General features: G+C 40.9%; 1 long non-coding RNA gene across 1 annotated transcript in view; it reads right to left on the bottom strand.

The window, feature by feature from the left end:
- Positions 1–11,272, bottom strand: part of LOC120981397 — a 32,102-nt gene extending 20,830 nt beyond the window's left edge. Inside the window, exons 1-3 of the long non-coding RNA XR_005774708.1 lie at positions 11,261–11,272; positions 8,705–8,709; positions 4,737–4,753 (exon numbers count right to left, since the gene is read on the bottom strand). This is a non-coding gene — a long non-coding RNA (uncharacterized LOC120981397). The remainder of the gene's footprint in view (positions 1–4,736; positions 4,754–8,704; positions 8,710–11,260) is intronic.
- Positions 11,273–13,526: the final 2,254 nt, after the last annotated feature.

Genomic DNA, 13,526 nt, shown 5'->3' with positions numbered 1-13,526 from the left:
CTCCAGCGCTATTTTACTTAGCATTCTGTATTCAGAATGCTATTATTTCCGTTATAAGGGAAAATAATAATGATCGGGTCCCCATCCCGATCGTCTCCTAGCAACCATGCGTGAAAATCGCACCGCATCCGCACTTGCTTGCGGATGCTTGCGATTTTCACGCAGTCCCATTCACTTCTATGGGGCCTGCGTTGCGTGAAAAACGCACAAAATAGAGCATGCTGCGATTTTCACGCAACGCACAAGTGATGCGTGAAAATCACTGCTCGTGTGCACAGCCCCATAGAAATGAATGGGTCGGGATTCAGTGCGGGTGGAATGCGTTCAACTCGCGCATCGCATCCGCGCGAAATACTCGCCCGTGTGAAAGGGGCCTTAAAGTGACACTGGTCAAATTTGCAAAAAATGGCCTGGTCCTTAAAGGGTTTCTACCACCAGAAATACTGTTATGTAGCTGACTGACATTAGCAATGCGCTAATGTCAGCACTACATAACAGTATGTTTCTAACGTTAGTCCCTGCAGCCGTTTTTGTTAAAAAAGCACTTTTATTACATGCTAATGAGCCTCTAGGTGCTATGTGGGCGTAAAATCAGCACCTAGAGGCTCCGTCCACTCACCCATTATGCCGCCCAGGTCCAGTGTTGTACCCGCCCAGCTCCTCTTGATTGATGGCATGGTCCGCCGCATCGCTGCCGAAATCCCGCGCCTACGCTGTTTACTTCTGTCTTCGGCGCAGGCGCAGTGCGCCAACTACGTCACAGTGAGGAAGACGGCATCAGGAGAGCGGCCTTCACTCACTGCGCCGAAGACAGAAGTGAATGGCGCAGGCGCGGGATTTCGGCAGCGATGCGGCGGACCGTGCCATTAATAATTAATTAAAATAGCACTGTAAATCTGATAGTCAGCAATATATAACTGAGCTAAGCAAGTTTTAGGTAAAAAATATATATTTCCTAATTTCCCTGGTTCTCTCTTCTGGCCATTTGTTTACCTGGAATAACAGCAATCTCTGCCCCTCCCCCTGCTCTGCAAAGGGAGTGAATAAGTCTGACCTGAGTGACATGTCTGACTGCTAGAATACTCACCAGCATGTTGTATGTGTAGGACTACAAGTCTGAGCTGTACAATGACACTGCTGATACACACAGGATCTTCTCCATACCTGTTCTTGTGCAATGCTCTGCAGAACTCCTCTAGTCTGTCAGCTTCTGTGCCCAGCATTTGTCTCCTCACTGCCTGCAGCCCTGAGTCTGTGCTCCTGTAGGGGTTAAAGTTTTTTTCTGAAGGATCCAAGGAGAGAGCAGACAGCAGTGCAGGGGGTGTGGCCAGCACAGTGACTTGTTGTGTACAGATACATGTCTGCTCTCTCAGGCTTGTGCAGGAGACATCATCAGAGCAGGGAGAGCTCACAGGTCATGTAACCCTCAGTGAAATCTGAGAAAGCAGCAACTGCAGATGCATGGCAAAGCTTTTACATTTGATTAGTTAGAAACATACAAAGAACAAAAAAAGAACTTTGACAACCCCTTTAAGGACTCTATACTGACGGGGAGTATTCCACAGGATTGGCACATAACAAATGTAGCGCCAATATTCAAAAAGGGTCTAAAAGCAGGGCCCAGAAACTATAGGCCGGTAAGTTTAACCGTGGGTTACCTGAAAGTTTTCTAAGAGATACCATCTTGGAGTACCTCAATAAAAATAAGCAAATAACGCCATATCAGCATGGCTTCATGAGGGATCGGTCATGTCAAACTAATTTAATCAGATTCTATGAGGACCGCGGCGAATTAATTAATGTCGTATATCTGGACAGTGTTCAAGAGGGGCCTGGATGTATTTCTGGAGTGTAATAATATTACAGGTTATAGCTACTAGAGAGGGGTCGTTGATCCAGGGAGATATTCTGATTGGAGTCGGGAAGGAATTTTTTCCCCCTAAAGTGGGGAAAATTGTCTCCTACCTCACAGGGTCAAACCATTATCCACATGTATTGTACTATAAATTATTGTGGAATTTCAGAGCAAAATTCTCACCTACAATCTGTGACAATTCTCTGACATCTAAACATAGCCTTGATGCTCAGTTGTTGTGAAACACAAGAGGATGTCATTTTGGGAGTGCCGGTAAACCTTTTACTACTTTCCTCTGAACGGATTGAGTATTGCCTTGGTGATGATTATATTACTATATTGTGACATTTGAATGAATGCAGCCTTAGGTGCTAAATTCTACTTAATATTGTTAGCATAACAGCAGACAATGTAGATTTTCGTACAGAAAAAATGCATGGTAATACAGTGCCAGTAAAGTGACTGAGATTTGCCAAAGTGAGTGAGTAAAATAAATAAATCTAATGTACACTTTGCAAAATTGTTACATGTGGAAATTGACCCACTTTGCAGATTTTAACTCCTTAACCCTTTTGCTACCAAACGCAGTACATTTACGGCGCTGGTGTGGTCTTTGAAAATGGCGCCCGCTCGCACGTGCAGCTGGTGCCATAGACAGCGAGTCTCTGCTGTGTCAAACAGCAGACGCCCGCGGCTAATGTGCGCAACCAGCAATAATGCCAATCGTGGACATTACAGCCTTTTTAGATGTCGTGATTAAGTGTGATCACGGCATCTTAAGAGTGAAAAACAAGAAAGCACACGCTTTCCGGGTTAAGACTGGCATCCCTGTGAGGTGATTTGGGGATGCCGGTCTTTATTTCTAATAGGCTGGGTCTCTCTGAAAAGACCCACCTTCTTAGAGGTGCAGCAATCCACTTATTACTATACTCCCTGTGGAAATATAGTAATATTCTACCAAAAAAACTAAGTAGTGGACATTGTATCCTCCTAAAGGGGCTACAAAAAAATTAAAAAGAAAGTAAAAAAAAAATAAATATATATATATATATATATATATCTATATATATAAATTTAAATCACCCCCCCCCTTTCCTTAAAAAAATAATTAAATACATAAATAAAAATATAAACATGTGGGGAAATTGTCTTTTTTCCCCAATTCCACCCCATTTGGAATATTTTCCTCGCTTCACACTACATTGTATGCCATATTAAATGGTGGCAACAAGTACAGTACAACTTGCAAAGAAAAAAAGGGGGTCAGTCAGCACATCCCAATGCGCATGTGCACATTGCTGTGGCTGAAAACACAAGGTAAAAATACAATGCAACAGCACTCTGCAAACCAAATAAAGTACACAAAAGTATTCTAATGCTATGCTTATTATGTAAATTAGAGATGATTGGCAAATACATTTTGTACAAAATTATTTGGGCCCGTCTGCCACACGTCAAGGCGATCTCTGTAAGACGGGAACCTAACACAAAATTCTACCTGTTATGTGCCATGACGGCTTCCATACAATTCAGGGAGTGTAGGTTCCACATACATGCTGGGCCCACCTTAATTTCTGTCATCTTTGGTGCCAAAATGGCCTCAATTAAATACAGGGAATGCAGGTACCAACCTGATGCCGAGCCCACTCCACACCTCTCCTGGTGCCAAATGGCCACCAACAAATGCAATGAGAGTCCACCTTATATCTCTCCTGGTGCCAAACGGCTTCCAGTGAGTGAGGGAGAGCAGGCCAAGCTATATACTCAAACTAATTAATATCAGCCTATGGGGCAGACAGGCTGGCACCTCCAGTACAAACTGCAAAGAAAAAAAGGGGGTCAGTCAGCACATCCCAATGGCACCAAAGATGACAAAAATGAAGGTGGGCCCAGCATGCATGTGGAACATACACTCCCTGAATTGTATAGTAGCCGTCATGGCACATAACCGGTAGAATTTGGTGTTAGGTTCCCGTCTTAGGCTACTTTCGCACTGGCGTTTTGGCTTTCCGTTTGTAATATACGTTCAGGGCTCTCACAAGCGGTCCAAAACGGATCAGTTTTTCCCTAATGCTTTCTAAATGGAAAAGGATCCGCTCAGAATGCATCAGTTTGTCTCAGGTTGCCTCCGTTCCGTCTCCATCCCGCCTTGGAGGCGGATGAAACTGAGCCAAACTGATCCGTTCTGACACACAATGTAAGTCAACGGGGCCGGATCCGTTTTCTATGACACAATCTGGCACAATAGAAAACGGATCGGTCCTCCATTGACTTTCAATGGTGTTCAAGACGGATCCGTCATGGCTATGTTAAAGAAAATACAAACAGATCTGTTCTGAACGGATGCAGACTGTTGTATTATCTGAACGGATCCGTCTGTGCATATCCATGACGGATCCGCACCAAACGCAAGTGTGAAAGTAGCCTTACAGAGATCGCCTTGACGTGTGGCAGATGGGCCCAAATAATTTTGTACAAAATGTATTTGCCAAGCATGTCTAATTTACATAATAAGCATAGCATTAAAATACTTTTTTGTACTTGATTTGGTTTGCAGAGAGCTGTTGCATTGTATTTCTTAACAAGTACAACTTGTCCCACAAAAAAAAAAAAATAAGCCCTTATACAGCTATGTGAGCGGAAAAATTAAAAAGCTATGGCTCAAGGAATATGGGGGGGGGGGGGAATGAAAACACAAAAATGAAAAAATCTCCAGTATCCTAAGGTTTAAATAAAAAAACAAAATATTAAAAGTTTAAATCACCCCCTTTCCCAATTTTACATATAAAATATATAAACAATAAAAAATAAACATATTAGGTATCCCCACGTCCAAAAAAGTCTGAACTATCCTAAGGGTTAATGCTGTTTCAGTGTGCACTGACGATAATCTGGCATCTTTCATCCTGATCAAAGATGCCCATCAGCCGATAAACGAGTGTTTCCTTGTTCGCTGGCTGATTGCTCGATAATGCAAGCCAATTCGAATGAACACTTGTCCCCAGGGCTGGTTTGAGAAATAAGGTGGCCCTGGGCAAAAATTAAAAGTGGGGCCCCAAATGTACCAACAACACAGTCACATTCCGTTGATTCTGTAAATGAAATCAAATATGTGTTTATTTAACTAAACACTTTTTTTTTAACTCAACAAAAAATGCACCAAATTGAATTGAAATGCGTAACTACAACATGTTGCATCCTTAGTTTATTCTATACCTAATACTAGCAGTGTCTTGTGATTGTAGTCTTTTCATTTAGTTGTTTACTAGGAGGAATAGTATGTGTAAGATCATTTGAATGTGAATGGGGATCCGTCATTTATGCCAGCTTTTGGGTGAACAAAGAATGCTTCATGTAGCATTTTTTTGTCTGGCCAAAAGCCAGCATATATGATGGATACAGTGAACTCCAGCAGTCTCTTCCTCTGCTGGACAGACTGCCACAGTTCAAAATGCAGATGTGAACACGGCCTTAAAGAGGACCGTTCACGGTTTTTATTTATTCTAGATAAATACCTTTACTTGCGGGGTACATGCATGCATCGGTACAGGGAGGAGGAGACGCCAGGGTTTCTCAATGGGTGTCTCCTTCTCCCTGGCTGTGCAGTGATCCAATCACAGCGGAGAGAGTGACAGCCAGGGAGAAGGTGAGTTGTTGTTTTTTCTCCCTGGCTGTGACACTCTCCGCTATTATTGGATCGCGGCACAGCCAGGGAGAAGGAGACGCCCATTGAGAAACCCTGGCATCTCCTCCTCCCTGCACCGATGCTCAGTATTGACATACTGAGCGGGAAAACTACAGGGGGGCACAGCGGGGTGCAGGAGCGATGTTTAAAGAAAACAGGCAGGGTGGCAGCATCAAGTACAGGTATTCATCTAGAATAAATAAAAACCATGAAAGGTTCTCTTTAAGGCTACTATGGCCCTAGGCTGTGTGAAAAATGTGGGCCCCACCTGTGTAACATACAGGGAGTGCAGAATTATTAGGCAAGTTGTATTTTTGAGGATTAATTTTATTATTGAACAACAACCATGTTCTCAATGAACCCAAAAAACTCATTAATATCAAAGCTGAATATTTTTGGAAGTAGTTTTTAGTTTTAGCTATTTTAGGGGGATATCTGTGTGTGCAGGTGACTATTACTGTGCATAATTATTAGGCAACTTGACAAAAAACAAATATATACCCATTTCAATTATTTATTTTTACCAGTGAAACCAATATAACATCTCAACATTCACAAATATACATTTCTGACATTCAAAAACAAAACCAAAACAAATCAGTGACCAATATAGCCACCTTTCTTTGCAAGGACACTCAAAAGCCTGCCATCCATGGATTCTGGCAGTGTTTTGATCTGTTTACCATCAACATTGCGTGCAGCAGCAACCACAGCCTCCCAGACACTGTTCAGAAAGGTGTACTGTTTTCCCTCCTTGTAAATCTCACATTTGATGATGGACCACAGGTTCTCAATGGGGTTCAGATCAGGTGAACAAGGAGGCCATGTCATTAGATTTTTTTCTTTTATACCCGTTCTTGCCAGCCACGCTGTGGAGTACTTGGACGCGTGTGATGGAGCATCGTCCTGCATGAAAATCATGTTTTTCTTGAAGGATGCAGACTCCTGTACCACTGCTTGAAGAAGGTGTCTTCCAGAAACTGGCAGTAGGACTGGGAGTTGAGCTTGACTCCATCCTCAACCCGAAAAGGCCCCACAAGCTCATCTTTGATGATACCAGCCCAAACCAGTACTCCACCTCCACCTTGCTGGCGTCTGAGTCGGACTGGAGCTCTCTGCCCTTTACCAATCCAGCCACGGGCCCATCCATCTGGCCCATCAAGACTCACTCTCATTTCATCAGTCCATAAAACCTTAGAAAAATCAGTCTTGAGATATTTCTTGGCCCAGTCTTGACGTTTCAGCTTGTGTGTCTTGTTCAGTGGTGGTCGTCTTTCAGCCTTTCTTACCTTGGCCATGTCTCTGAGTATTGCACACCTTGTGCTTTTGGGCACTCCAGTGATGTTGCAGCTCTGAAATATGGCCAAACTGGTGGCAAGTGGCATCTTGGCAGCTGCACGCTTGACTTTTCTCAGTTCATGGGCAGTTATTTTGCGCCTTGGTTTTTCCACACGCTTCTTGCGACCCTGTTGACTATTTTGAATGAAACGCTTGATTGTTCGATGATCACGCTTCAGAAGCTTTGCAATTTTAAGAGTGCTGCATCTCTCTGCAAGATATCTCACTATTTTTGACTTTTCTGAGCCTGTCAAGTCCTTCTTTTAACCCATTTTGCCAAAGGAAAGGAAGTTGCCTAATAATTATGCACACCTAATATAGGGTGTTGATGTCATTAGACCACACCCCTTCTCATTACAGAGATGCACATCACCTAATATGCTTAATTGGTAGTAGGCTTTCGAGCCTATACAGCTTGGAGTAAGACAACATGCATAAAGAGGATGATGTGGTCAAAATACTCATTTGCCTAATAATTCTGCACGCAGTGTATAGACATAGTAACAGAACCATGCCTACTACAGAGATATGATACATGTACAGTGTATGTGAATGTATATAAATATATGCTCAGTGTACATGTGAGTATATAGCTATATGTACAGTGTTCGTGTGAGTATGTAGATACATGTACAGTGTACGTGTGAGTATGTAGATACATGTACAATGTGTGTGTGACTATATAGATACATGTACAGTGTACATGTGAGTATATAGATACATGTACAGTGTACATGTGAGTATATAGATACATGTACAGTGTATGTGTGAGTATGTAGATACATGTACAGTGTACGTGTGAGTATGTAGATACATGTACAGTGTATGTGTGAGTACACATACATATGCTAGAGTATAGGGTTGTCACAATACCAAAATTTAGATTTGATTTCGATACCATAAAAAAGTATTGCGGTACTCAATACCACGCAAAAAAAATTAAACGCCAAAAAAGTCGCGTGCATTCCGCATTTTATGAGAAAAGTTGATTCCAGCTTCAGAATATAAAAAGTTTTCTTTATTCGGCTTGTAATAAAATCCAATCCAACAAAAATGTCACATGGAGAGACACAAGATTGTGACGCGTTTCGGGCTGTAGTATTGAGCCCTTCTTCAAGACAATACAAAAGTGTACTAAAAACAAATACTTTATATACCACACAAATGGGTAACTCCTCCTTCCTAGTTAATTGGAGAATGTGTCCCAGACCCAGGTGCTCCTGGATTAGTGGATCCTCCCTGGAGCATGTGGGTGGGGACGCAGTGCTTCACAGTATTAACCGCTCAGAGACCACATATAAACATATTGATGCACTACATATATTGCAGAGTTAAATCATGTTTTCTGTTCAGACCCTTTGGTATGCAAGTATCTAGAATGAACATCCAATATGTTTCCCTACTTAGAAGCTTCTGTTTGCGATCGCCCCCCCTGACAGGTGTGGAAACTACTTCCACTCCCTGTACAGAAAACGCAGATACATCACCTTTGTGAACAGTGGCAAAATGTCTGGTAGCCGCTGAGACATTACGGGACATAAAATGGGGGACATCACTCAGGTGTTTTCGTATACGCACCTTCAGTTCGTTAGTGGTGCAGCCCACGTATTGAAGGTTACATATTTTGCATGTTATGACATAAACAACATGATCTGTTTTACAATTTATATATTGCTTAAGCATGTGTTGTTTATTGTTGGCCACAGATGTGACCTCTTTTGAGATAAGCATATGTCGACAGCAAATACATTTATTGCTGCCGCATTTGTAATTACCGTTTGTTTTGGGCCAGCTAGTCGTTTTGGGGAGATTCTCCCTATATAAACTGGGGCTAATTTTTTGCCCTACTGTGGGGGCCTTTTTTGCTACACATCTGATCCCTGTTGAAACTACATTTTTCCATTCTTCATTATAGTTCAAAATGTGGAGATGTTTACGTATAATTTTACAAACCTTAAAATAGTCTCTACTATAGTTGGTAATAAAGGTGATGGGTTCTTCTTTTTTAATAGTAGTGTCCTTAGTCATGATATTTTTATTACTATTCTTGTTTTTATTTTTATTTTTATTTTCATGTCCCTTATTATTGATGTCCCGCTCAGAATTTTTGTTCTCATTATCTATGTTCTTATTTTTATAATTTTTTGGAAAAATAAGGGTTTCTCTATCTTTATATCTAGCAAAATTAATTCCTCTCTCAATATTAGTTTGGGTGTAGCCCCTCACTTTTAGTCTGGCTGCGATATTTTTTGCTTCTCTTTCAAAGAGCTCTGGGGTGGAGCAATTTCTCTTTGCCCTAATCATTTCTCGGGAGAAATGATTAGGGCAAAGAGAAATTGCTCCACCCCAGAGCTCTTTGAAAGAGAAGCAAAAAATATCGCAGCCAGACTAAAAGTGAGGGGCTACACCCAAACTAATATTGAGAGAGGAATTAATTTTGCTAGATATAAAGATAGAGAAACCCTTATTTTTCCAAAAAATTATAAAAATAAGAACATAGATAATGAGAACAAAAATTCTGAGCGGGACATCAATGATAAGGGACATGAAAATAAAAATAAAAATAAAAACAAGAATAGTAATAAAAATATCATGACTAAGGACACTACTATTAAAAAAGAAGAACCCATCACCTTTATTACCAACTATAGTAGAGACTATTTTAAGGTTTGTAAAATTATACGTAAACATCTCCACATTTTGAACTATAATGAAGAATGGAAAAATGTAGTTTCAACAGGGATCAGATGTGTAGCAAAAAAGGCCCCCACAGTAGGGCAAAAAATTAGCCCCAGTTTATATAGGGAGAATCTCCCCAAAACGACTAGCTGGCCCAAAACAAACGGTAATTACAAATGCGGCAGCAATAAATGCATTTGCTGTCGACATATGCTTATCTCAAAAGAGGTCACATCTGCGGCCAACAATAAACAACACATGCTTAAGCAATATATAAATTGTAAAACAGATCATGTTGTTTATGTCATAACATGCAAAATATGTAACCTTCAATACGTGGGCTGCACCACTAACGAACTGAAGGTGCGTATACGAAAACACCTGAGTGATGTCCCCCATTTTATGTCCCGTAATGTCTCAGCGGCTACCAGACATTTTGCCACTGTTCACAAAGGTGATGTTTCTGCGTTTTCTGTACAGGGAGTCGAAGTAGTTTCCACACCTGTCAGGGGGGGCGATCGCAAACTGAAGCTTCTAAGTAGGGAAACATATTGGATGTTCATTCTAGATACTTGCATACCAAAGGGTCTGAACAGAAAACATGATTTAACTCTGCAATATATGTAGTGCATCAATATGTTTATATGTGGTCTCTGAGCGGTTAATACTGTGAAGTACTGCGTCCCCACCCACATGCTCCAGGGAGGATCCACTAATCCAGGAGCACCTGGGTCTGGGACACAGTCTCCAATTAACTAGGAAGGAGGAGTTACCCATTTGTGTGGTATATAAAGTATTTGTTTTTAGTACACTTTTGTATTGTCTTGAAGAAGGGCTCAATACTACAGCCCGAAACGCGTCACAATCTTGTGTCTCTCCATGTGACATTTTTGTTGGATTGGATTTTATTACAAGCCGAATAAAGAAAACTTTTTATATTCTGAAGCTGGAATCAACTTTTCTCTTTCTTCTTGGACTTTTCAAGTGTGGCTAGGTTCAAGCCACTTCCCTTTCCGTGCTTCAGGCTGGTGACCAGAGGTGAGAGCTGCTAAAATCCTTTCTTTGATCACATATGCTATGCGAACCAGCGTGCACTCCCCCTCACCTGAATGTGCAAAATAAGGTCTTTCTTTAGGCTTGAGATCCACAAAACCTGCTATATATTGTTTCTGGATCATGTCTGCGGCATTACGCTCAATGGAGCAATGTGAAGACCGCATGAAAAAGATGGACAATATTTTCAATACAGCAGGTACATCCAAACAGGGTGAAATTGATTTAAAAATAAAAATGACGTCACTGGAGATACTTTTGGCAAAGGAGTTGAAGACGTGGTGGGACTGCACATCCCTAAAGAAATACCTAGATAAAAATATGGTGCCTAGGGGATTGCGGCTAAGAAAGCAACCAACCACGACTTACTCTGATTCTTTTACCACACAATGGTACAACACTCTATCAGAATGTTCTACTAAATTAATGGAGTTAATTATTTCACATGAAGAAATTGCTCTAAGAGAAACCCATGATGAGATCAAAATATTACAAGAGGAATTAAAACATCATGAATTGGACGAGAGCTTCCAGGATATGGATGCCAAACTTAATGAAAACCTTAATAAACTGGAGGACATGCTTATTGAGCTCAAGCAAAACAAATTCAATCGGGATCTTCTGGACTATAGTACCAATTCAGTATACACATGGTCTAATACCAAATCAGGAACCCCTCGATCTATTCTTAAGAAAATGAATCGTTTTAGATCTAGAGCAAAACGTAACACAGGTGTGTCTTTCAGTTCCACGGACATGGACTCTTTAGACTCCAATTCAGACAATGCGGAAAGCTCCAATACCCATGTGAAGGGATCTGCAACAGGAGGCTCCAGTCATCGTAACCAAGCAAAAAACGCAGGGCGGGGAGAAAACACCGAAGGCCGGCGATATCCGAGCCGCAAGAAACAGCCAATGACATACAGGTGATTAACCTTTCCTCAAAGCCCGTCTCCCCCTTCCAGGAGAGGGTTCTGAGAAAGGGTTTCCCTTTCTCCCCATCCCGCAGTTTTGATTTATATCACACAATAATAGATGTCAACAAACTTGCTAGAAAAATGACACTTAAGAAACATTTCTCAGTCATTAATGATGATAGTAATGTTATAACAGAGGATGTATCTCATGTTAATGATTTACCATGTAATGCCACAATTGAGAACTTGTACCCATGTTTCACCTTTGCAGACCTGGTGCAGATTGCCTCGCTCCAGGAAATGTGTGGGGGTCCAGAGGGGGACTGTATGCGTAATAGATCCACCACATATAAAATCTCTAACAAGAGTTTTTACCCCATACAGTCCCGATCTGAGGCCCTTGACAGATTTCAGGATTTGATCCAGAGGGATCTATGTGCCTTAAAAGTTATCTCAGATGACAAAGTAATAAAAAATAATCTGACCAAAAATGAACATAGAGCCTTTCTGGAATTACAAAATATGCATGATGTTGTGATACGGAAAGCTGACAAGGGAGGAGCGGTTGTGATCCTTGATAGTGAGCTTTACAAGAATCAGATACTGGATATGCTGAAAGACTCCAATACCTATCTTTCACTGGATCATAATCCTCTCCTCCCTTGTCAGAAAATCCTGAAAACTATTTTGGATAAGGGTCATTCCTTGGGCATTTTGTCCAAAAGAGAAGTTGAATTTATGTATGTAGAACATGCTATTACACCTATATTTCATGCGCTCCCCAAAATCCATAAACCAGGTTTCCCTCCCCCACTACGTCCAATTGTGGCAGGCATAGGCTCATACTCCGAAAATTTATCAGAGTGGGCCGACTCCCTGCTACAATCCCTTGTGCCATTAATACCAGGATATTTAAGAGACTCCAGCACAGTTTTGGTTAATTTTCTCTCTTTTGAATGGCATGAAAACTATACATGGGTGACAGCAGACATCTCCTCATTATATACTAACATCCCCCATGAATCTGCTACTGTTGCTCTGAAATGGTTTCTGGAATGTTATAGCAATTATACTCCAGAACTGCAGGAATTTTTATGTTTGGTTCTGGATTTTCTGATGAGACATAATTATTTTATGTTCAACAGAAAATATTACCTACAACAATCAGGAATCCCTATGGGAGCTAAATACTCACCGTCAATAGCAAATATATATATGGCGTGGTGGGAGAATAACTTCCTCTTTTCCGACAACAATCCCTATAAAGAAGATTTCAAATGGTTTGGTCGTTATATCGACGATATGTTGTGGGTGTGGCAGGGGGACGCAGAGAGGATAGCTGATTGTATAGAATATCTCAACAATTGCACTGCATCAATAAAATTCACTTTTTCCAGCGATCCAGAGAGAATTGTTTTTCTGGATTTATGCCTGGAAGGTGTCAAAGATACCAGCAGGGTGGTCACATACACCCATAGAAAATCTACAGCTGGTAATACCATTCTCTCTGCCTCCTCCTGCCATCCACCACACGTCATAAAAAATATCCCTAAGGGAGAAATGATTAGGGCAAAGAGAAATTGCTCCACCCCAGAGCTCTTTGAAAGAGAAGCAAAAAATATCGCAGCCAGACTAAAAGTGAGGGGCTACACCCAAACTAATATTGAGAGAGGAATTAATTTTGCTAGATCTAAAGATAGAGAAACCCTTATTTTTCCAAAAAATTATAAAAATAAGAACATAGATAATGAGAACAAAAATTCTGAGCGGGACATCAATGATAAGGGACATGAAAATAAAAATAAAAATAAAAACAAGAATAGTAATAAAAATATCATGACTAAGGACACTACTATTAAAAAAGAAGAACCCATCACCTTTATTACCAACTATAGTAGAGACTATTTTAAGGTTTGTAAAATTATACGTAAACATCTCCACATTTTGAACTATAATGAAGAATGGAAAAATGTAGTTTCAACAGGGATCAGATGTGTAG

This window comes from Bufo bufo, chromosome 11 (genome assembly GCF_905171765.1).
Source record: "Bufo bufo chromosome 11, aBufBuf1.1, whole genome shotgun sequence".
Lineage (NCBI taxonomy): Eukaryota > Metazoa > Chordata > Amphibia > Anura > Bufonidae > Bufo > Bufo bufo.
This window is presented reverse-complemented; position numbering and strand designations above follow the sequence as displayed.